Source organism: Balaenoptera acutorostrata, chromosome 3, assembly GCF_949987535.1.
Source record: "Balaenoptera acutorostrata chromosome 3, mBalAcu1.1, whole genome shotgun sequence".
In the NCBI taxonomy this organism is placed as follows: domain Eukaryota; kingdom Metazoa; phylum Chordata; class Mammalia; order Artiodactyla; family Balaenopteridae; genus Balaenoptera; species Balaenoptera acutorostrata.
Window position 1 is genome coordinate 33,255,046 of NC_080066.1, and position 25,180 is coordinate 33,280,225.

Sequence of the window (25,180 nt, forward strand, 5' to 3'; positions counted from 1 at the left end):
TGTGCTTCAACTTCTTGTTCATTGGTACAATCAAGATTTTGCCTAGACGCCCAAGATGCAAGGCCTTCTCCTTCCTCCCCTCTCCCTGCTCCTCTGCCCCCTCCTCCCTCCCCTCCACCCTCCCTCCCTCCCTTCCTTCTTTTCTTCCTTCCTTCCTGCCATCTGAAAAGCCACAAACATCTGCTGAGTGCCTATTATGATATTTCCAACTTTGCACTTATTCGGTCTTCCCAATGACCCTATGAAGGGTCCTATTCCACTTCTGGAGATGATGAAACAGAAGCTCAGAAAAGGTTAAGAAACTGTGTGTGTCAAGTCAGCAGGTGAGCTGGAGATAAAAATGTTTGTCTAATGATACCACATCCAGTGCCCTTTTCTAATACTTCAATATACTTAAAATGTACCCAGAGGAGATCTAATTATGATGGACCAAAAGGTATTAATGTGTGAATATTCACAGCCTTCTCCCCTACCTCTATCACTAAAGAGAATTCTGATTTTGACCACAGTTTTCCCTTCCCCCATCTAGAGGGAGGAGAAAATATGTAGATCTACATAACAGAGTAAGGGAAGGAAGGGGGAGAAGCAGAAAGATGTATGCTATGTATTTAGAGAGAATTTGGGGGATATTGGTGAGAAAGAGACTCTGAAACAGCTGAGGTAAGAAGGAATTACAGAAGACACAGAGACGAAGATGTTAGTCCCTGAGAAATTTGGATGAAGGATTTGATTAATGATACATTTCTTTTGGCTGCTGGACTGTATTTCATTGACAAGGATACTTTGTTGAGACTGGATCACAGGGATTCCTATAGATTGCTTAAGGTTTCATAATCAAGCTCAGATTCTGTCTGTGGGAAACCATGTTTCTCAGCCCATATATTAAACTTAAGTAAAATCTGACATTTCAAGTGTTAAAGGATAGAAAACAAGCCAAGTAATTTGTCCATGTTCACACAGGTAGTTTATATCATTTAATGGATGTCTATAATCAGATCTTCAGATTCCAAATTCAGGGCTGTTTCTCTTACACCATGTTGAGTTTTCACATTTTTACCAATGATATTATGAAATGCAGTGTGGGGATCTGGGAGGGACTCCATAAGAAATGGGGGAAAAGTGGAGGCTGGACGGTTTCCAGGTGCTGATTCCATTTCTGTTTGTGGCCTGGTGCTTAGTCCCCCATCTCCTCCTCTGTCTCCTTCTGTTCTCCAGACCAAAAAAGGAAAAACAAACAAACAAAAAACCCCAACAGCAACAACAAAATTTTACTTACCCTTGGAGTGTAGTGCTATGTATTTGTATCATTTTCCTCCAACTTTATGCTTTGGGTCCACAGAGAAATGGTGACTATGATTTGGTATCATTCTGGCACAGTGAGTGATGCAGAGAAATGGCCTTCACTCTTCCCCAGGAGGGCAAGATGGGGTGGGTACAAGGATGTCCCTTGTGTCTGTAGAAAAGTAAAGGGACTCATAGAATTCCAGCCTCTGTCCAGAGAGTAATGCCAAAGTGGGTAGCCAACCAGAAAGTGAGAGGAATACCTCCCAAGGCTTCTGGGACAGGCTTAGGGAAGTTGGGAGCCAGGAGGGAAAGTCCTTTGCAACTATGAATACAACTAGCCACCTTCTGATTAGAATCTAGTGATGTTAGGGTCTGAGATCTATACTCCGCATGTTCATTTTACGCTGTTTTAAGTTTAAAAAGTTGGTTTCCAAACAGTTTTTCTGGAAAAAATTTAAATAAATCTCTAGCCTGCCTCAGCTGAACTAAAGGAGAAAAGAAGACTTTTGTCCATTCTCACCTTTACAAAGTTCTGGTTTTTCCTCCCAGTGCTTAGTCTCTATGGTGGTATTTTGTGGAGAAATAGGAGAAAGAACAAGAAAAAAGTAAAACTTATATATATATATATATATATATATATATATATATATAAATTTGCTTAAGTCTCAAATAATTTTCATCTGAACTCAAGGAGCAATGAGGATCCTGAGAGGCTCAAGACCACTTTAGCTATCACTAGACTTCTTACCTTGACACACTTTATTCCTTGGACTTACGCCTCTCTTTGCCAAAAACAATATTGCAACAAAAGACAGGCAGTACTATTTACAATTTTTAAATCCCCGGGGCGAGGTAGAATGAATCAAACAAACTTTGCTCCCATCTTACCCTTTCAGATCCTTTCCCCCTCTCTATAGAAGGGGTTTCAACTTGCCTCACGAGAGGTACTAAGAGGCAAATGGATTTTAAAACTCGGGCAGAGAGGAGCTCTGAGAAAAGCAAGTAGTCAGCACTTATCACCGCGATCAGGCATTATTTAAAGTATCCATTTATTAGCAGGTTCACTTTTAGAGCGCTGTCGCCAGCGACATCCAGGCAGCGCGAGAAGGGAGGCTGAAACACGTCTGAGTCGTCCCCCCCCCCGGCCCCCCCCCCCGCCGGGGGCCGGCGCTCAGACCACAGGTAGCAAACGTCTGAGCTGGGATCCTGGCTGCGCTCCCGGAAAAGCCACCGACTGCGGCCCTGGGAGAGGGCTCTGTCCCCGCGGAGGTAAGTTCCTCAGCAATTCTGTTCCGCGACTCGGTAGGGGCCTTTGCTTTCCTTTTGCAATGGGATCTGTCGGGTCTGAAACTACACTCTTTTTGCGCTCTTCTTGACGAGGGGACCCAAAGTGCTGTTCATTGGAGCTTCCCCAGCCGCAGGGACAGGATCCGTATAGATGGTGGCCCCAGAGGCGGCTGCTGCGTTTCAGCCCCACTGCAGCGCGCCGGGTGACTCGCGGAAGGCCTCCAGTTCTAATGGATGTATCCAATTTGACTTTTGGAAACCCACCCTAGTTTCACTGGGCTTTGTGTGTGTGTGTGTGTGTGTGTGTGTGTGTGTATTTGTGCGTGTTTGGGGAGTGGGTGATCACGTGACTGCCAGTCGCTCCAATCTGGGTACCATTTAAGCCCAGTGCAGCCAAGAGGGAAAATCAATCAGCGAAGTGACCACTCTGCCCTGGCCTTGCAAAGGACTGCGGAGTCGGAGGCCGGGGAAGGGTGAGCCGAGTGCACCGGGGAAGAAGAGAGGCGAGGACGCCGTTCGCCCCTGCTTGGCCGCTGGGGGCCGCAGTCACCTTCAGCGTAGGGGAGCGGGGAGACGCGAACCCCTTTGGCGGCTCCGGCCGCCGGGCTCCCTCCAGCGCACAGCCTCGGCTCGCTCACCCCCAGAGCTGCAGCCGCGACCCGGGACCGAGCGGACGTCGCCTTCCCCGAGCTCTGGCTGGGCCCCCATCCCGCCCTCCCCGGCCGCAGCCTCCAGACAGGCAGCCTCTCGGCGCGTCCGCCGCGCCCCTCCCGGGCCCGCCCCCTCCGTCCCCCGGGTGCGCGCAGTCGCTGCCCGTGCGCCTTGCCTGCCAGCGCGCCCCGGGCGGGCGAAGATGAGGAAGCTGAGCCGAGCTCTCTGCCGCCCGCTTCCCGGCCCGCGCCGCTCACCGCCCGCAAGCCCGTGACGCGGCGGCGCCGGCCGAGACACAAAGACCGCGGCTGGGGCCGCCCGGGGGCTGAGGCCACGTCCCGGGGTCGCTGCGAGCCCGAGCACCATGCGAGCCGGTGCCGGCCGCCCGCTGCCCGGGAGGAGCCCGAGCGCGCGCCTTCGCCGCCGTGCGCCGGCCCCAGAACCGGCTGCAGCCCGGTGGGCGCCGCGCAGGTGAAGGCAGAGCCCGACCCGGGGCGGCCGAGGCTCCAGCCGCTCCAGCCCCCGGGGTGCGGCCGCTGGTGCGGACCCCGGGGTGTCCGAGAGGCGGCGGGGCCCGGCGGGTTCCGGAGTCTTCCCGAGCCGCGGCGTCTGAGGCCGGGCTGACCCCGGCGGGAAAGAAGTGGGAGACCCGCGGGGCGGCGTGGGCCCGGCGCCAGGGGAGCCTCGGAGGTAACTTCGGAGAGCCCGGGACGGGCGGGGGGCGGGAGCGCACGTGTGCCTGAGTGTGCCGGTGCGAGGTGTGTACGCTGTGTGCCCGCGGCTCGCCGCACACGCGCGCGGGGTGTGAGGTCCGGGGCTGCGGGCGCACCTCCCCGCCTCCCTGCGGCCCCGGAGCACTGCGGGCCGCAGCGTTGGGGGCTGTGATGGGCAAGGTGTGTGTGCGGTGCTGGGCTTGACCAAACCTGGTGGAGAGATCGGGGGTTCGTTAAGCGAGTCAGCGGGAAAGGATCATGCAGTTTGGGGCAAGTTTTCATGGCTGAAAATTCCCTTGTAGAAAACGGTATCTTGAGGGTTAAATAGGCGAGCACTGTGTGCAAAAAGCCTGACACATCAGAGGCGCAAAGTAAGACGGAAAGCTGGACGAACCCCAGCTGGACCGACCAGTGCCTCCGATTCTTAAATTGAGATTTCCAGTCACGTTGACGTGGAATGGGATCGTTGTTCTTCCCGGGGAGATAAGGATGTTCAACTTCACCTGCCAGAAACACAGAAGCCAGGCCTGGCGGGTCAGGAGCGTGCACTCACACGCTGTCTACCTCGTGCATCTGCAGCATTCCCTACCTGTTCCGCCCTCCCTCTTTAAGCGACTATTCCTCCGGGCTACCACATCCAGCCAGGGTAACCGTTTGTCTGCTCTCTCGAGGGTGCCGGGAGCTTCTGGCGGCACTTGAGCAGCTTCACTGGAACAGCGCCCAATCCAGCATTGTTCTGCTGGAAGACTGTAGCCGTGTTAAACGGTTGTGTGAGGTGGTTGGGTTCAGGCACACTTTTCAGTGGGAATTAAGTATCGTTTGCAGAAGACCTAAGCTGGGGGATCCAGAGTCTCTGCGATAAACAATAGAGATCTATCTTAGAGGCTTCTAGCCCATCTGTCTTGTGGAAGGGGCAGAGTCCATGCTGCCGCCCTCATGGCTGTGATTGGGAGCTTCACTGCCCCAGCTGGCTGCGATTTTATGCGTGGCATAAAGAGGTGCCAGGAGTGGTTTGGCAGCAGGGTGTGGATCCAGGTATGCACTCCTTTCTCCAGCAAACAAGCTGTCGCCACCGCCTCCCCCAGATGGAGATGTTGGGTAAATGACCCTTCCTTCCCATTTCTATGACCACCAGCGTCTCTAGAGTCTGCTCTGTAGGTAGAAGACAGCAGACAGCTGCGGCCACAGGATGTCTTTTGGAACGTGACCCTCGCAGCAGTATTTTGAGGACAGTTGAAATAACAGAAGGAGGTTCAAGAGAGTAGGGTGCCTGCTGCTGTAGGGAGAGTTGTACACCTCCCCTTTAGGGGCTTTCTTTCTGTGTATCAGAGGAAGGTAGAGCAGGAGAGAGAAGGGGGAATCTGCAGAAAGAACACATTTAGAGATTTTCTTAGGTTACTGGAACCTGGAAGGAAAACCTTAAATGTCTGGTAAATAGAATCTTATTTTTACTGTGTGTGTCTGAGAGGTTTGGATAAATCTGAGTCTATGTGCAAATAAATGGCCAGGGAAATAATAGATCAAACAGTTTATTTGCATTTCTGATGAGTTTGGTGAGGAAGTGTTGTACAGCGGTTAATACTTGGAAGACAGACAAAGGTTTCTTTGTTGGTGATGTGTTCTTTTCGAATTTTACATATATAAAGTCCTTTTTTTTTTTTCCTGGCCAGTACTAGAGGCAAAATTGATACGTCTTTCCAGCTTCCAAAGCTTTTGTAGCTATTAACCCTCTGATATTCCCTCCAAGACATTCAGTTGCCTCTGTGAGGTTAAGATGTCTGTCCTGTCTCTACCCACTGCACACAGAACTGGTCTGGGGGTTTTCTCCCTCAGGAGTCCCCGAGTAAGCCCTTTGTCAAATCTTGACAAATGTGAAGCAGAAAGCAGTGTTGCAGCTATGGCTTTGTGCTTGCGGGGCAGGGATTTGGTAACCAAGAGAAGGAAGGGGCAGACCCTGCTCTCTGCTTCTGCCAGGTGGTGATGTGTGTTCTCAAAGTGGCCGGGAAAGGTTCCAGATTCCTCTGTGGCTATGTTGCCAAAGCCCACTGATTAGCTTTTCCCACTGACATTTGGAGGTTACCTGCAGACTTGGTGTAAATTGGGAAAAAAAAAAAAAGAGGAGTATGGAGTTTAGAGACAGGCAGAGACAGCTGGTGGCCAGCCTCGGGTATGCTTCTAACTTCACGGTATGACCTCGGTAAGTTACTTAACTTTTCTGCATGTTTGTATAAAATGACAGAGCATCAGACTAGACCATTAGTTTTTTTCCCTCCTCTCTCTCTAAGAGTAGAGCTCTTTAAGAGTAGAACTCTTTAAGTTAAATCTGATATGAAAGTTAAGTATATGAAACAGATTAAAGATGAGGGAGGGACATGGCAGCCTGTTTATTCCCAAGGTAATGTCTGAAGCACCCTCTTGGAACCCCTTACGGCACCCCAGAACACAGTTAGAGAATCCCTAGAAGCCTTCTCTCCGGAATGTGGCATATTCCCCCTTTGAGTGTTTGAAATGAAATACTGTGGTCGCCTAGTTCTGTGTTATCAGGGAGGATCTGGCACCTGGTCCTCTTCGATGTCTAGCTAACCCCCTACAACGTGGGCTCCAGAAAGATCATGACGTCTTCAGCCCTAAAGCTCCTACATAGAGCACAGTACCTGGCAGGTAAGTAGATACTTAGAAAATGCTTGATGAATGGATAAGAAAGTGAGGGAGTAAAGTTATTTTGACTGAACAGGGACTAATGGATGGAATGACTACAGTATAAATCTTAGGAGGGCAGGGACTTTGATTGACTTATTGCTGCCTAGCACAGACAGATTTTGGCTCATTGCAAGAAAAGCCTTTAAACTAGTTCAAGTTGGGAACCGATTGCTCTAAGAGGTCATCAGCACCATGCGTATGGTGGTTATTATTCTGCTAATAAAGAGTCTGACTGTCTCTCCTTCTGGGAACGTGGATTGCAGTTCCCTGGTCACATGAAATTAGATGTGGCCTTGTGCCTTGTTTGGCTGGGAGCTTTCAGAGTTAGCAGGTGCCTCACTTCTTTGTTCTCCCTTTTCCTCTGCTCCAGGACAGTCAAAGTTCCGTGGGATTTCCCTGGCGGTCCAGTGGTTAGGACTTGGAGCTTTCAAGCTGCTGTGGCCTTGGGTTCAATCCCTGGTCGGGGAACTAAGATCCCATAAGCTGCACAGGGGCTGCCCCTCAGCCTGGGTCCTAGACTGAAGGTGATGTGGAGCAGAGCCCCTGGCTGACTCACCTTGGTCACGTCCATGGATAAGAAATAAACCACTGGTGTTTTAAGCCACTGGACTCTGGGGACAGTCTTGCTGCAGCATAACCTAGCCTATCCTGATGGATGCAACATGTAAAGAGCTTAGGATAATGCTGGTTTGGGATCAGAACACATCAGCATAGCAGTGTTATCCAGGAAGGCCAGAGGTTGCTGAGACAGGGCTTCACGGGGATTAGAACCTTGGTGTGATCACCACATTGAGGCATGTGGTTGTCATCTTTGCTGGTTGCAGAGTTCATTTGCTAATATACCCAGGCCAGTCTTTTAGAGAAGGACCCATGATAACCAAAGGCCTGATGCATAAGACATAAAATGCTGGCTTAATAGGTTAGTGGGAAGAAAGTGAATCGTTAAGTGTGTTCCCTGGTCAGGGAGAAATGCCCATTAGAAGCCAGATAATAGGGGCTTCCCTGGTGGCGCAGTGGTTGAGAATCTGCCTGCCAATGCAGGGGACACGGGTTCGAGCCCTGGTCTGGGAAGATCCCACGTGCCGCGGAGCAGCTGGGCCCGTGAGCCACAGTTACTGAGCCTGCGTGTCTGGAGAGGCCGCGATAGTGAGAGGCCCGCGCACCGCGATGAAGAGTGGCCCCCGCTTGCCGCAACTAGAGAAAGCCCTCGCACAGAAACGAAGACCCAACACAGCCATAAATAAATAAATAAACAAATACTTAAAACAAAAAAAAAAGCCAGATAATAAAAAGAAGCTGTTTTGTGAGCTTGGAATGAAATGTAGGGGAGTTAGTGGAGTGAACTGCAGGGCCAGTGTCACATGGCCGTGACATGCTGTTGTTTCCTTTTTTATCCAAGTTCGAGAACTACCAGCTGAATGCACTCCATACATACACACAGACACCATTTAATACCATCCTTAGTGCGTGATTTGTTGAGCACGATTACTGTGTGATTCTTCTGGGGCTCTGCTGTCCCATGTTCTCAGCCAATGGGAGCTTTCATGGCAGGCTTTTCTACTGGCTTGGCCTGTGGGAACAGTGCACTACAAAAGCTCTCAGCCAGCGAGCCCCTCACCTCCTCTCCGCCGTGGGAGCCTTCCTCAGAAGGCCTTCCACCTTCTGTGCCCTTTCCTCCTGCCTTTCTCCTCGTGTCCTGGTGAGCAGTTTTGACTTCCGGTGCCTGATGTGCTTTGATTACCACATTGCGGCCTCTGTAATATCACCGGGATTTTGAGAAAGAAAAAATGTATGCAGGTTGCTAAACATGCAAGCTTTATGGTTACTTAAGGAGACTTCAAGTAAACAGCTGAGAAAACAAACCAAAAAAGGTCAATAGGCCAGTAGGGATTGATGGGAGTCCTGCAGGTGTGAAGGGCTCTAGAACCTCCTGGAAGCCTGGAGGGTTGACCACGGTCGTGAGAAGGCCAGCCAGGAGACACGGGAATGGGGCCTGTAGTTGAGGTTGGAGAACATGGAAAGTCGTTTGGCACTGTGGGTGCAGGATGGGGAGCAGGCGGTGAGTGGGTGGGTTGGGGGGATGGGGATGGGTCGTGAGTGGGAGTGGGCATGGGTGCAGTGGGTAGTTGGCTCTGGGCTCTCTCTCCCTATCTGTCCCGCTGCCACGGGTGCACTTCCTGCGCTGTGTTGTAACATACCTCGTGCTAGTCTGCCTCTCCCACCGAACTGTGGGCCTCTGGAGGAGTGGGACAGTGTCTCAGTCCCCGTCTTGCCCCAGTGACCGGCACGGAACTGGCACAGGCTGGGCAGTGCAATAACGCTGTCCTGTGGAGGAGGGAGTGAGCATTGCGTCGGATGATTCAGAGGCCCTCTGCAGGGGCGGGGGAGGCCTGGCTCTGTAGCTGCCGCATGATGAAAAAATGGAATGATTCAGTCCGGTAACCTCCGTCTGAGTCAACAGTACGGTGTGGCCACCGGAAAGATCCTTAGCTGAAAGACGGCATCCGGAACGAGGAACGGGACATGCGTTATTTTCTGTACTTCAGTATAAGGAGGCTTAACTCCAGAAGCCCATGAGCCAATTGGAAATTATTTAAAGTACCAGGGTGCATCAATGCCAAGATGTGTCTAGTCCAGCATTCCCAGGCAACTGTCAGGGCAACGACAGTACCAAAGCCTCTTGGGGATCTTTTATTGTATTGTATTGTATTGTACTGTATTGTATTTTTTAGATTAATTTTTATTGGGGTATAGTTGTTTTACAATGTTGTGTTAGTTTCTGCTGTACAGCAAAGTGAATCAGCTATGCGTATACATATATCCCCTCTTTTTTAGATTTCCTTCCCATTCAGGTCACCACAGAGCACTGAGTAGAGTTCCCTGGGCTACACAGTAGGTTCTCATTAGTTATCTATTTTATACAGAGTATCAATAGTGTACATGTGTCAATCCCAATCTCCCAACTCATCCCGCCCCCCGGGGGGATCTTTATAAATGTAGATTTCAGGCCTATGCCTGATCTGCATCGGCAGAAAGGCTGAGCTTGAGGCCTGGGCCCCTGTTTATCCCCCACATTTACAAGTGCTGTTTGGAGTTGCCTGAGGAAGGGGAAGATCCGAGTCAGAGACCATGTCCCCATCAATAGGAAGGATACAGGGCAGTTGCAGCTAGGTCCTGGAGTGAATGGTTGCAGGACGCGGGAAGGACCAGTTCCCTGTCTTGGGGCCGTGGTGCCCAGGCAGGCGTGGGTCAGGGTTGCTGTGAGCTTGGAGAATGGGGAGAGGGATGTGACACTATGACCTTCCATGTGTCCAGGGTTTTAGGATGTATTTCAGGATTACAGTACAAGAGAGTCCTTATTGACATCACGAATTATCATTATCCTCAGCTGCCAGTCAGTAGAGGGTTCTACCTGACAGGCTGGGCAAACCAGATCTTATTTGATCAATCCGAGCAAAGCATTTGCCTTCTGAGAAGGACTGCAAACCTTCCAGCTATGTCTACCCTAAATAGAAGAAAGTGGAGAGGACAAGACTTCCTTCCTTCCCTGTGTGCACTGGTGGTCAGGGGTTCAGGCCCTCCAGTAAAGAGGTACCCAGCCCCAAGATGGCCACGTCCTAATGCCCAGAACCTGTGAATCTGTGACCTTACATGGCAAAAGAGACTTTGCAGATGTGATGAAGATCTTGAGATGGGGGGATCATGCTGGATGATCGAGTGGCTCAAAGTAATCACAAGAGTCTACCAACGGGGAAGGGGAGACACAAGAGTTAGCGATGGAGATGTGACCACTGGAGTAGAGCTCAGAATGATGTAATTGCTGGCTTTGAAGCTGGAGGAAGGGGCCATGAGTCAAGGAAAGTGGGCAGCCTCCTGGAGCCGGAAAATGCAAGCAAACAGATTCTCCCTTAGAGCCTCTGGAAGGAGTGCAGCCTTGCTGATACCTTGACTTAAAAACCCATTTGGTCTTCTGACCTCCAGAACTCTAAGATGATAAATCTGTGTGGTTTTAAGCCACTATATTTATGGTAATTTGTTACAGCAGCAATAGGAAACGAATACAGCACAACCTCTGAGATGATCAGTATTTGCCACCTAAGTGTTGGGAAGCCACAGAACTTTGCAGAACCAGAGGTGTAACTTTGACTTTTTCTGGTGGCAATGGACATTCTGGGGAATCTGATCAGATCTTCACCTTGGTCAGTGTTTCTTGAATCCTAAAACTCTACCCTCTCTACAATGAACACACAGAGGCCAAAGGTTCCATCGAATGCAGTTTCGGAAACACAGTAATAAAAGTTCAACACTGTCCCCAAGTGCGAATAGTCACTGAGACCACATAGCCATCCCAGTTATAAGATGGCCACACACAGGATCTAGAGTATGCGTTTACATTTATAATGAAATGAAAACAAACAGTTAAATTAAAACAAAACATAGAAAAATGGCATACCATTTTTCCAAAACGGCATATATAGGAAAATACACACAAGGCGGGTTGGAAAAACTTTCCTAAATGAGAAATGAACTAGAGGGTTCTTATACTGTTAGGAAACATTTTGACTTCCCCCAAATGGTATCTGTCTGTACCTCTTCATCCCAACAGTCATCATCTGGTCCAGGGCCTCATCTCTTCCTGGGAAGTCAAAGGTCAGGAGGGAGGCTGACATAGGGATGGTTTTAGGTGGATAGAAGGGAAGTTAAGGGTGCTCCCAGCTCTCATTATTTTTTCACTGTAAAATGGAACATGAGTGGTGCCTGAGCTATTTTTGGAGATGTTTTGATAAAGAACATAATCACCTTGGAGCTGATTATTATATCAGAGACAATAAACTAATAAATAGTGTTTATTGGTGCATCATATTGTATAAAGTGTCTTCCTGGCCAACCAGACACACCAGTCATGCTTCAGCCTCAGGGCCTTTGCACTTGCTGTTCCCTCTGCCGGGATGCTTGCTTTCCTCCTCATGTGGTTTGCTTGTGGTTTCCCGAATAGGTATTTGGGAACTTCATTCAGATGTAATCTTTCCCCTGAGGACTTCTCTGAACATCTTATTAAAAATTGCAGCCCCCACCCCTGGCCCCATGCTTTCTAACCCCTCCTCTATTTTTCTCCATAACATTTTCCACCATCTAATATACTATTCATTTTACTTATCTATTTTGCTTATTATCTGTCTCCCCACTAGAATATAAGCTCATGAGGGTAGGTGTTTTGTTTTTTTTTTCTTTTTCTTGGTCTGTTTGAATACCCAGCTGTATTTCTTTTATTTATTTATTTATTTATTTTTAAGATTTATTTTACTTCATTTCTTTTTTTTTTGGCTGCATCAGGTCTTAGTTGCGGCATGTGGGCTCTTCATTGTGGTGCGTGGGCTCCAGAGCGTGTGCTCTCTGTAGTTTGCGGCATGCAGGCTCAACTTGAGGCATGTGGGCTCAGTAGTTGTGGCGCACAGGCTTAGTTGCCCTGCGGCATGTGGGATCTTAGTTCCCCGACCAGGGATCGAACCCACGTCCGCTGCATTGGAAGGTGGATTCTTTACCACTGGACCACCAGGGAAGTCCCCCTGCTGTATTTCCAGTAGTTAAAACCATGCCTGACACATGCCAGTTACAAAATAAATATTTTTGAACAAATAGATGGGTGTCTCATTTGACCCTGTTAGTGATCCCAGGAGGAGGAATTGATATCTTACTTTTCTAGGTGAGAACACCAAAGATCAGAGATAATAATTTACTTCCCCAAGTTTTCATTGCTGGGGTTTGCCTGCAAATCTTTTCTTCTTTATTTTTTATTAGAAAATCACATCTTCCAAACATTTAACTAATACAGACCTAAAACAAAGGGAAGGAAAAAGCACTGAGAGATAGTTTTTATTAACATTTTGGTATATAGGGTGTGCATATAGACAATTTTACATCATATTACAGTATGCCATATAGAAGCACGCTTTTTTACTTAAGAATACATCATTAAAAATTAAACATGTCAGTATGTATATCTATGCAACATGGCTTATTAGTGGCTGCATGACATTTCACCATATTGGTGGACTGCAATTTTATATAACCAATTGTTAGCTACAAAGGTTATTGCTGATTTTTTCTTATTATAAGCAACATTAAAGAGAATATTCATAGCACTTTTTGTTACACATATCTGATTATTTCCTTTAGATAAGTATTTACAGGTGTGGATTTGTTTTATTTAAATGATGTGCATATTTCAAGTTTTATGCAGATTACTTCCTGTAATGATCACACAAATTTCTCTCTCTCCAACAGTGCTTGGGAGGGCCCACTTTCCCACATTCTCCCCAACAGTGGTATGAGTCTTCTTAACCAATACCAATTCAGCAGGCAAAAAATCCATAGCATTTTGGTGCTTCTTCACCTGAGAAAGAAAATATCATTTTTATTTTCTTTAGATGTATAATGATAAGGCAGTCAAACAAACTGCTGTTTCAGTTTGCTTTCTTTGTTTATTAGGATGTTGCCCATTTTTTCCTTTGCCTTTCTTTCTTTGAATATTGACTCCTTGTCTTTGGGGTGGTTCATTCTTTCATATTAATATTTAAAGTTTTCTATAAGATGCAAAAAGTTTCTGCATTCTATTTTTTTTTCAATTTCTGTGATGTTTATTGACATGGTAAGTCATGTTCATTTATCCAAGTTGACGAATCTTTTTCATCATGATTTCAACTTTTGGAATCTTGTGTGGAAAATCTTTTCACAACTTCAGATTATTTACTCCTGGCTCAGATTTCCTTCTTTACATTTAATCTGTTATTTACTTTTGTATATGGCAAAGAATGAGAGCTAACTTAATTTTTTACCAACTGTTTAACTGATTTTTCTAATAATACTCAACTATTAACTATTACTTAACTATTCAGTAACATGCTTTACTGAATAAAACATTATTTTCTCATTGACTTGAAATGCCACCTTCCTCATAGAATGAATCCTTAGCTACATTTGGGTATGCTTCTTGGCCTTTTATTCTGTTCCATTGATTTACCTGTCAAATTATACTTATAGGAGCTTTGTAGTAGGCTTTAAAATTTGTCTATCCAAATAGATTGCCATTTCGACCCAGAATTCTTAACTAATTAAAATAAAGCAAATAACTATTTAACATTCCCTTTAACACACGGGCCTCTCACCATAAAAATGCAAAAGCAGCAAAACATAATAAACAACAAAAAACTGTCATCAATTTTCTTAATAGTTACCTTTACAGCCTTATTTATGAAAATTTTCTTTTGGCTCCATTTTGACAGGTCTAAGTGGGAACTTGTTTATCTAGTTTTTAAAATTGATGTTCATTTTAAATTAGCACATATTTTTTGAAATGCAGAAAAGTACAGAAAATAACCTAAAAGATGTCCACGTACCATGGAGATTAAATAGGTGTTAACATTTTGTCATTTTCGCTACCGTGCTTTTTTTTTTTTTTTTTAAAGAAAAGAATATGTGGTAGTTCAAGTTCTACCTGCTCCTCCTTTTGTTTAATTGCCAGCTATTCACCCCACTGGAGAAGGAGGATTCTGTCCCTAGGGTTATGGGAATGGTCGCCTGACATCTGACTCTGGAAGATGAGACTGACAGCAGCTTGTTAATCACATAGACTCACAGTCTGTGGGGAGGACACAGCACATCACACAGGGCCAGACCGGGGTTGACTTGGGAGCAGAGTGAACAAGCAGGGTCTGTCAGGGGCAGGCTTCATAGTAACAAGAGGGTGAGGTGACCGCTGGTTCCTGTGGGAGGACATGATTGGCTTGTTTGAATATCCCTGGTCTGGCAGGGTACCAAACCTGCTACCCAGGGATAAGTAGGAACCGCCTGGTGCCTTTGATGAGGATGGTTATTTGGCCAGGGGATCCTATCTGTGGGAGCAGAATAGGGAGAGGAGCTTGTGGCTAGATCATTCGAGACCCTCCAAGTTTCACCAGATGTCAAGACAGCACATAATATCGGGCCTTAATTTTAGGCCTTAAGCCACATTTTTCCTTCCCCTTCTCTCTCTCCAAAGGAAACCACTCTGCCAGACGTGGTATATGTCATTTCCATATATGTTTTTATACTTTCCTTTTTATATATACATCCCTAAACATTCTATTTTTTTTTTCAAATTATATCAATGATATACGTCCATTTGCAACTTTCTTTTTCCATGCATTTTTATGTTTTTGAAGTTTATCCTTAAATTTATTTTAAATAAATGCATTCATATTAGCTGCTGTGTATTATCAATTATTTGAATAACCCCAAGTTTATCTTTTCCCCCACTGTACTATTTTACTATTAAAAAGTGTTTTAATAAACAGTTTTGCCTCCTTCTGAGCCCATGTGAATGGTTATCTCGGTAATCATAGATAAACATCATAACCAGAGGTGGATTTGGATGGCAGTAGGATTTGTTTATCTTGAGCCTTATCCATATTGCCAAATCGCTTAATGTTTGCCAGCTGCTAATACGTATAACATGAGATAGATACTATTATCATCCCCATTTTACAGCTGAGAAAACTGAGACAGAGAGACTAATAACTTGCTCAAGTCACACAGCTGGTAACTGGAAGAGCTTGGATTTAAACTTGGGCAATTTAGCTCTGGAGTCATGACCTTTAACACTTATGCCATTCTGCCTGTAACAGATACCAACTATATTCTGATTTGGTTTTGACTGATACTATCTTATCCCATCTGCATACTTTCATCCTTTCTGTGACAACATGTTTAGGTATGTCTGTTATAGGTAGCATTTGATTGCAATATTTAAAAAAATTTTTTTAAATCCAATTTGAGAGTCACAGTCTTTTAACCAGTAAATTTCGCCTATTTACATTTACTCTGTATGTTGTATTTGCAAATATTTCTGTCATCTTATTTGTAATTTTTACTTGTCCTAATGTGTCTTTGCTTCTTTATTTCCCACTTTCCTACCTTCTATTAATTGATTGAATTTTATTTATTCCATGTTTTCTCTACACTGGTTCAGTAGTTTTACCTTAAGTTCTACAATTTCTTCCTGTTCTGTTAGTGGTTATCCATAAATTTTTTCTAATATACATTTTTTTACTTAACATTAAATGTATTTAACATCCCTTTTCTCCTCTGGAGAATACAGGTAATACTTAGAGAGTTTTAACCCTGATCATTTCCCCTTCCATTTTTCCTCTAAAATTAGTAATTGTTTTATACAGTTGATGTGTTTAGAATTAACTATATGTTTACCTCTTTCTTTTCTCTGGATTCACTTTCCTTCTCTCTGAAGGAGCTTCTTTAGTAGCTTTTACAATGAGGAGTGTGAGTGACAAACTGTCTGAAATTATAATTTTTTCTTTATTTCTGAATAATAGTTTATCTGGTAATAGAGTTGTAAAACTATAACTTATTTTTCCTTAACACTTTAAGGATTTTATGCCTATGTCTTCTGATCTCTATTTTTATTCTTTAAAAATCTGTTTTTAGTTTTACCCTTTTCTAGGTAATTCACTCACCACCTTCCCATTTTAAGGCTTTCTTTTCGCTTCTGGTATTTTTCAATTTCAATATGATGTGTGTTGGTGTCTAAGGGTGAATTCATTTTTGTATGCCTTATTTGGAGTGTATGTTGCACTTTGAGAATTCAAGTTTTTAATTCTGGAGCATTCCCTAGACATTATCCCTTTGATTATTGACTTTCCACCATTTGTTCTTATCTTTCCTGGAACTCCTGTTAGACATTTGTTAAAATTTCTCCTTTGCTGTATGCCTTTTAACCTCAATCTCATATTTTAAAAATCTTTTTATTTCTCTGCACTGCATACTGCTAAATTCCCTTAGATGTATCTTCCAGTTCACCAATTTTCTCTTCACTTATGTCTAATATGTTATTTGATCTGTCCATTGTGATTTTTATTTCAATGATTATTTTTAATTTCTAGAAGTACTGTTTCATTCTTTACCAGATGCATATGTTCATTTTTTCACATCTTCTTTAATTTGGATTTCCAAAATGTTTAAATATCTTTACTTATTTAAAATATACTTACAGCTTTTTAAAGATTGTTTTCCATTTTGTGATGTTCTTGAAGTTCTAATCCTCCTGATTATTTTGTGTCTGCTGACTGTTACTCACTGTTGTGTATTTCCTCTTGTGTGTTGTAATTTTTAAAAATAGTATTCAACGTTAGTGTGGCTTCTTTTCTCTTTGGGGCACCCTTGATTGTTCGGAGCAGTTTTGCACTTGTTTTGCTTGTATCCAAGGATATCACCAACATAGAACCTATTTGCACATTAATTTCTTAACTCAAGAGACCTTAAACCATCCAGCAACATAAATTGAGCCCTAACATATTTAAGGCATCAGCCCTGTTTTACATTCTAAGCCCTGTTTTACGTTTTACATTCTAAGCCCTGTTTTACATTTAACCGAGAGCCCAGGCAGAGGCTGACAAGTTTCCTTGCTTCCTGTGCTCATAAGCAGATTTTCCCTCTATTTCATACTCTCACTTACAGTTAGAGAATAGTCCTTAAAGAGTCCCATCTTTCTGCAGACATCTTTCCCACTCACCATCTCATGGAGGGCCACTTCTATTCTAACTTAGTACAAACCTCCTGCCCCAGCTCCCCCAGAGCAGCTCCATTACCAGCTCTGTGATTTTCAATCCTTTCTCTGTTTCTGGCACCTGGACATTTACCTTGCTCTCTTGCAAGCTTAGCTGCACACATTAAGAAAAAAAATCATATTTTATCCAGCATTTCTAGGTGTTCATAATGTGAGGCTTGTCCCATTTTCTAAGCTTTCCTTCTTGCCAGATCTGGGAAATGCTTCATGTCTTGATTTCTCAATCAAGGGCTTTGCACTAGGGTTGAGCTCTGTGGGGCTACATCTTGCCAAAGAGGAGCAAAGCCCCCTTCCCAACTCTATGCTGCCCTCTTTAGCAGCTTTGTGGAGGAAAACTGCCATTAAGAGAGAAAGGGGTCGCCTTTCAGTTTGAAATGTATTATAGGTGACACAAGGGGAGGTAGAAATTCCCATCCATAAATTTTAGATTCCTAGGTGAATGCCTTCCTTTTGTAGTTTCATTGAATCCAGAATTTCACTGAATCACAGTAGCATTAACCACCCTGGAAAAAAACAAAATCCAAAACGACAAGCCAGGTCAGTATCTGGGCTGGGATTACACAAATGCTGCAGAGAAATGCTCTTTACTGTGCTTTTCATGAGTGTAAAGTGAGAACATTGTGCCCACATTCCATCTTGGCCCATTATTTCAGTGTTGGAAAGATCAATATATCATGGCATATGGGAAAGCTTTAATAAGAACACTTCAGGGACTTCCCTGGTGGCGCTGTGGTTAAGAATCCGCCTGCCAATGCAGAGGACACAGGTTCGATCCCTGGTCCAGGAAGATCACACATGCTGTGGAACAACTAAGCCTGTGCGCCACAACTACTGAGCCTGCACTCTAGAGCCCGAGAGCCACAACTACTGAGCCCGCATGCCACAACTACTGAAGCCTGCTCGCCTAGAGCCTGTGCTCTGCAACAAGAGAAGCCCCGCTCACCACAACTAGAGAAAGCCCACGCGCAGCAACGAAGACCCAATGCAGCCAAAAATAAATAAATAAATAAATTTAATTAAATTAAAAATTTAAAAAAAGAAAGAACACTTCACAACCGAGTTTTGCTAATCCAGCTCAAGGTTGGTGTCATTTGTTCTCATCAGATTTTGGAGCTGTTGGCAGAAGGGAAGATGAAGCCTTTAAGGGACTTGGTGGAAATGAAATTCAGAGAGCTTGTCTTCTGTCCAAAGATTCATGCAGCAATCCTGCAAGTTATATCCGTAAATCGTGTCCTTTTCGTCTCTGTTTTGATCAACATCCGATGTCAAGGCTTTGAGCAGTTAAAAATGCAGAAGGTCATGAAAAGGTGGACATTCACTTTAGCCTCATACACTGAACAGCTACATTTGTCATAGTTGGAGCATGACATGAGAAAGACACACAGTGTCATGAGGTAGTGGGAAAAAAATCCGGCATCCGTTTCCTGCCCTTCCCAAACCTACAGACCGCTGTGTGGTGGAAAGAGCCATGGACCTGGAGCTGGAAGAGCCTGGAGTGGTCCTCCTGGCTGTGTACGCGCAGGAGGCATTGCCAAGGAAGAGAATGTGGACCCCGGTCTGTGCATCCTGTGGGCGAGTGCCCACCTGAGCCACAGGCCCGGCCCCTCCAGCGCCTGCTCTGTTGGTGCTCCCAGCTCCCACTGCCCGCGGAATCAAGTCCAGATGCCCCAGCCCAGATTCAGTGCCCTGCCTTCTCTAGATGCCCCCTGCTTGCCCAGCTCCACAGTCAGTCTCCGCCCCGCTGCACCTTCACGCCTCTGCCCTTTGCCCTGGAATCTGCCCTCTGTCTCCTTCCTCCAGACCATGAAACAGCCTCTTCCTCCTCAGCCTTCGAGGCCTTTGCAGATGGCGCCTCCTCTGCGAAGCCGGCCTTTCCCTGTGGCTGGGATTCTTCTCACTCCCTCCGGGTCCCCAGCTTCTTGTTTATGCTTCTCTGGCACCTGACAGCCAGGACTGGTGTTTCTGCACAGACACTTGTGAAAATAGGCAAGGTGTCAGAAGCCCTGCATCCTGCGTCCGATTCTGCCACTAACTCTCCATGTGGCTTTGGAAAATGATGGCCCTGGGCCCCGTTTTCCAGTTTGTGAAGGCCAGGGGCTTAGCCTGGGTGCTCACCGTGGTCCCTTGCACAGTGCCGTGTACATGCTGTTGCTCAGATGGTTTGTGAAGCTCCGAAAGCCTGCAGAATCTTCAAGAAGACCCGAGGTAGTTGCCTGGGGTGGGCATCAGGTAGGTGACGAGGTGGGGCCGGTCTTAGAGTGGCGTGTGATAAGGGGGCTGAGAGGACACCCCTGTTTATTCTGAGTGGATAATTCCAACCTCTGGCCTTCAGAACTTCCTCATGGAATCAGTTTATGAACTTTCCTCTTATTTAAAAAAGAGATGAATAAAGAACTCTGTGCACAACTTGTTCTTTTCCTCTTGAGGTGTAATCCAGAGAGGCAGTAACTCACGGGTTTAATGCGGATCCCTGAAAGCACGTGATTGAGGACAGAGTTTTCTACAGTGGGAAACTAAAAGTCTTTTTTTTTCAAATAAATTTATTTTATTTATTTATTTATTTTTGGCTGCGTTGGCCTTCGTTGCTGCGTGCGGGCTATCTCTAGTTGCGGTGAGCGGGGGCTACTCTTTGTTGTGGTGCGTGGGCTTCTCATTGCAGTGGCTTCTCTTGTTGCAGAGCACGGGCTCTAGGTGCGCGGGCTTCAGTAATTGTGGCATGCGGGCTCAGTAGTTGTGGCACACGGGCTTAGCTGCTCCGTGGCATGCGGGATCTTCCTGGACCAGGGCTCAAACCCGTGTCCCCTACATTGGCAGGCGGATTCTTAACCACTGTGCCACCAGGGAAGCCCCTAAAAGTCTTTGAAGAGATTGAAAATGTGAAAACTAGGGAGGCCAGAATGCTGCTTTAGGCACAGGTGTGTTTTGCTCTCTCTGTAGAATGGAGTCATTTCCCCAAAATGCTCACGTAGTCCTACTTCCTAACCTGCAGGAGGCGCTGTGAGGCATAAACCCACGGAAACTACTAGATTTCCCACTGCCACCGCTGTTCCATGAGCGACTGCTGTCATTTGTGGAAGGGCTGTCATTGGGGGACACTTTATTAAGTGCTGTGCATGAGCTTGTTAATTAACCCCATTGTTACAGGTGAGGAAAGTGAGGTTGGGGACTGTAGGTGACCTTCTGGAGGTCATGTAGCTGGTCATGAGCAGGGCTGGAATCTGTGTGCCCATCTTCTCAACCTTTAGGTTGCACTGCCTCTCACAAAACCCAGCCCCTTTACTTTCTTTTTTTTTTTTAAGCTCAGTCAACATTTTACTCAGAAATTCATTAAAGACTTGAAACCTTTTTTAAAATTAATTTTTATTGGAGTATAGTTGCTTTACAATGCTGTGTTAGTTTCTACTGTACAGCAAAGTGAATCAGCTATACGTATACATATATCCCCTCTTTTTTGGATTTCCTTCCCATTTAGGTCACCACAGAGCATTGAGTAGAGTTCCCTGTGCTATACAGTAGGTTCTCATTAGTTATCTATTTTATACACAGTGGTGTATATATGTCAATCCCAATCTCCCAGTTCATTGCACCCCCCTTCCCCCCTTGGTAACCATAAGTTTGTTCTCTACATCTGTGTCTCTATTTCTGCTTTACAAATAAGTTCATCTGTATCATTTTTCTAGATTCCACATATAAGTAATATTATACAATATTTGTTTTTCTTTTTCTGACTTACTTCACTCTGTATGACAATCTCTAGGTCCATCCACATCTCTGTAAATGGCGCAATTTCATTCCTTTTAATGCCAGCCCCTTTACTTTCTAAATGGGGTTTCTCAATCCCTCAGTCTGAAACCCCACGCTTCAGAAATACCTGTGTGGCTTTAACAACTCTCGAGATTCTGGACACCTCCCAGGAATTCTGATTTAATTGGTCTGGGGTTGGGGGGCCAGATCTCAATATGTTTTAAACCATCTGAGGCAAGTCTTTCCTGTGTGAGAAACACTATTACCAAGGCGCGGACAGAGGCCCGCTGAGCTCCGAAAAGGGAGCAACTGATTCCAACTGAGATCAGTGAGAGGTTGGGGGAAAAGCAAGGCTGTTGGAGGCGGGCCCGGGAAGGGAAGCAGGGTTCCCGGGGTGTGGGCAGTGAGAGGGCACAGGCCTCCCTGGGGGAAATGCAGAGTGGACATAGGAGATGCAGGCAGGGGAGGCCTGGCTGTGGGGATTGAGCTGGGCGGGCGGTTGGGGGCCACTGGGGTCCTGATGGGTCTGAATTGCAGAAGCCCAGCTGCTCACGGGCTCCCCAGGCTGGACTTCCTGCCCCTGGGGGTGCATGCACGTTGCTCAGCAGGCAGCTCCCGAGTGCAGGGTGGGGTGGGACCCTGCCAGCCACCTCTCAGCGCCTTAACGGGGGATGGGGGGGGCGTGTTCTCCTGCCCCGGGAGGGGCTGTGCAGCCCTGTGAGTGGTGCCTGCCGCCTCCAGGTGCATCCCGTGATTCAGCAGAGACTGGTCACTGCAGGCGGTGTGCTGGGGGTGGGCGTCCAAACGCCAGGGAGGGTGGCTCTGTGGACGCCTTGGCCTTTCCCCAGATGCACATCAGGCTGTGCTGGGAGCTTAAGAATGTTCAAGCCCTGAGGGCTCGGCTGAGAGAGCCCAAAGAGAGAAGGGGTGTGGGTGAGGGAGGGTGTGTGCCCATCCACGTGGGTGTGGCAGCGAGGGCGTGTGTGCGTGTGTGAACTGTGGCCGAGAGTTGTGTGTGCGGTTGTGTGTGTGAGGGTATGAGTGTGTGTGTGTGTGTGTGTGGGCGTCGCTGTGTGTACACACACATACACGTTCCACAGCAGGTTCACTCAGCCCCCAGAGCTTTCGGGCTGATGTTCCCTCCTTGCCCTTTTGTCACTGAGAAGAGAGCCTGGGCTTTGGCCTTCTCCAGATTCGGCTTCAGGTCCTGCTCCTCCGTGTAATCCCTCCGGCCTCATTTTCCTCACGCCTCCAGCGGAGCGTGCAGAGTGGTGGTGCCTCCTTCTCCAGGCTGTTGCGGGCATTTCCTGTAAAGCCCCGGTGCATTCGTTCATGTGTCTGTTGGCCGTCTGTATGTCTTCTTTGGAGAAATGTCTATTTTGGTCTTCTGCCCATTTTTGGATTGGGTTGTTTGTTTTTTTGATATTGAGCTGCATGAGCTGCTTGTAAATTTTGGAGATTAATCCTTTGTCAGTTGCTTCATTTGCAAATATTTTCTCCCATTCTGAGGGTTGACTTTTCATCTTGTTTGTACCCTGAGAAAACCATAATTTAAAAAGAGTCACGTACCACAGTGTTCATTGCAGCTGTATTTACAATAGCCAGGACAAGGAAGCAACCTAAGTGTCCATTGACAGATGAATGGATAAAGAAGATGTGGCACATATATACAATGGAATATTACTCAGCCATAAAAAGGAACGAAATTGAGTTATTTGTAGTGAGGTGGATGGACCTAGAGTCTGTCATACAGAGTGAAGTAAGTCAGAAAGAGAAAAACAAATACCGTATGCTAACACATATATATGGAATCTAAAATACAAACAAAATAATGGTCATGAAGAACCTAGGGGCAAGACGGGAATAAAGACGCAGACCTACTAGAGAATGGACTTGAGGATACAGGGAGGGGGAAGGGTAAGCTGGGACAAAGTGAGAGAGTGACATGGACATATATACACTACCAAATGTAAAATAGATAGCTAGTGGGAAGCAGCCGCATAGCACAGGGAGATCAGCTCGGTGCTGTGTGACCACCTAGAGGGGTGGGATAGGGAGGGTGGGAGGGAGGGAGACGCAAGAGGGAAGAGATACGGGGACATATGTATATGTATAACTGATTCACTTTGTTATAAAGCAGAAACTAACACACCACTGTAAAGCAGTTATACTCCAATAAAGATACTAAAAAAAAAAAAAGCCCCGCTGCACAGGAGGTGGTCAGGCTGCGGTGCCTGTCCCACTCAGCCTGCCCCCTCCACCGACTCACATCTGTCACTTGAGGCGATGCTTTCGCTCCTCCCACAGCATATCCTCATCCCGGGCTGTGGTCTACTGGGGCCCTAGCCCAATGGCAGACCCCAGGCGACTCATGTTCCCTCTCCTTCCCTCAGTTTCCTCATCTGTGAAACGGGAGCGCTCTTCGCACACCACAGAGCTGTTTGTGTGGCCAGAAGAGGTAGCTGCCAGGGGCTGCGTGCTGCAGGCCGGATCCTGTTACACTGTCACAGAACCGAGAACTCTGCTTTTTCCTTCAAGCCTCTCTTTTGCTCCTTCGTCCTCTATGGCTTTCGTTGGTATATTGTGGAAAATCTACGTGGAGTTTCTCTATGGTGATTAATCATCACAGGCACACACACCAGGCATGTGGCCACGTGCCCATTTGCACAGGGGCATCTGCCTACCTTCCCGGCCATTCGTAATCCCCTCCATTTCAGTCTTAATAGAAAATGACTCCGGTTTAGCAGATCATTTGTGTTTCCTTTATTCACTTCAGGAGACACTGGGGCCTTGGTTTTCCAAGTTCTTTTTTGACCTGGGATTAATACAGTTTTAGCCACGCAAAGTAGAATAGAAAGTTAAGACAGTGTTGCGGGAAAGTGGGGTCTTGGGTTTTTGCGGAGGCCCACGGGGTTGGGCTGCAATTCCAGCTCTGATGATTCTAGTTGCGCCTAGTTGCTGCTTTCATTGCTCCGTGCCTGTTTCCTCATCTGTCGGAGAGAGTAATAGTGGAAGAATCCTCCTAAGATTGTTATAAGAATTCTAGAAAAGAGTATCTCTGAAAGTGCTTTGTGTCACCAAACTATGAAATATGATGTCCATGAGTAGTAGTTGCTCTTCCCTCAATTACATTCATTTGTCCTCCGCTCTGGTTTCTGTGCCTATTTATTTCCTTGCAGATCAAGCGTGGCAGGTTGTCCCTACCTTTAACAAACCAGAACATCCTGACATGCAGTGCTTCTATCACATGGATTGGGCGGCTGGGGCAGGGCAGGGAGAGCTGCGTGGGGAGACGTGGGTTTTCTGTGACTTGTTCTGGGCAGGAACAGAGCCTCTCGGGGCTTCATTGCCTTTTCCATACAAGAAAGTCCAAACCACTGGTCTCTGCATGTCCCCGCAGACGTTTGTGGAGAGAGCTCACTAATGCGTATAGATGCCCATTGGGAGCACTGCCCTCAGGGTGGAGAGAGACCCCATGGTCCAGAGCAGCTGAAATTTAAGTCCCCCCCAAAGACACTGTTTCCCTAGAAAATAGGCTGGCTGTGCGTGGGCTGAGTCAAATTTAAAATCAATAAGTCAATCGTCAAAATGCCTTTTCTAAGCAGGGTGTGACTGGGGAGGGTAACGTGTGTGATTTGATGTTTCCTTGTGAATCTCAGAACCTGGGTCCATATTTATCCATGAGGAGCTTTACTTTCTCTTAAGCTTTGTTAAGCTTTCGGTTTGATGTTTTTCATTTTTCCATCCAAGATATGTTAATGTAGATTTTTCTTCCCATTTCAAAATAAGGTTAGTTATTGTTTGGTGATTACAAAATAATATGTGGTCATGGTAGGAATTTTGGAAAAGAAGGGAAATTATAAAGAAAATATTAGAGTTACCTATAAAAAATAAGAACTGTGGTTGAATGGGAAAGGGCAAGGGGAACGTTCTAGATCTTTGTAGGGGTTTTGCTTCTAACACAGGCATATACATTTGTCACAACTTCAGCAAATAGACACAAGTTTTGTGCACTTCATTGTATGTAAATCTTATATTAAAAGAGAAACTGTAAACAATTATTGGACTTGGGTTAATTATATGCATGGTGAAATCTTTAGGGAGAGGTGTACTGATGTCTGCAATTTAGTTTGAAGTGCTTTAAAAAAAAAGATGGCTTCATGAAGGGTAGATGGATAGATAT

General features: G+C 46.1%; 1 protein-coding gene across 2 annotated transcripts in view; it reads left to right on the top strand.

Annotated features, from left to right (window-relative positions):
- Positions 1 to 3,438: 3,438 nt before the first annotated feature.
- MINAR1 (membrane integral NOTCH2 associated receptor 1) overlaps positions 3,439 to 25,180 on the top strand; it is a 39,722-nt gene continuing 17,980 nt past the window's right edge. For both annotated transcript variants that reach the window (XR_009007346.1, XM_057541955.1), the window contains exon 1: positions 3,439 to 3,912. The gene's annotated coding sequence lies outside the window, so the exon portion shown is untranslated. The remainder of the gene's footprint in view (positions 3,913 to 25,180) is intronic.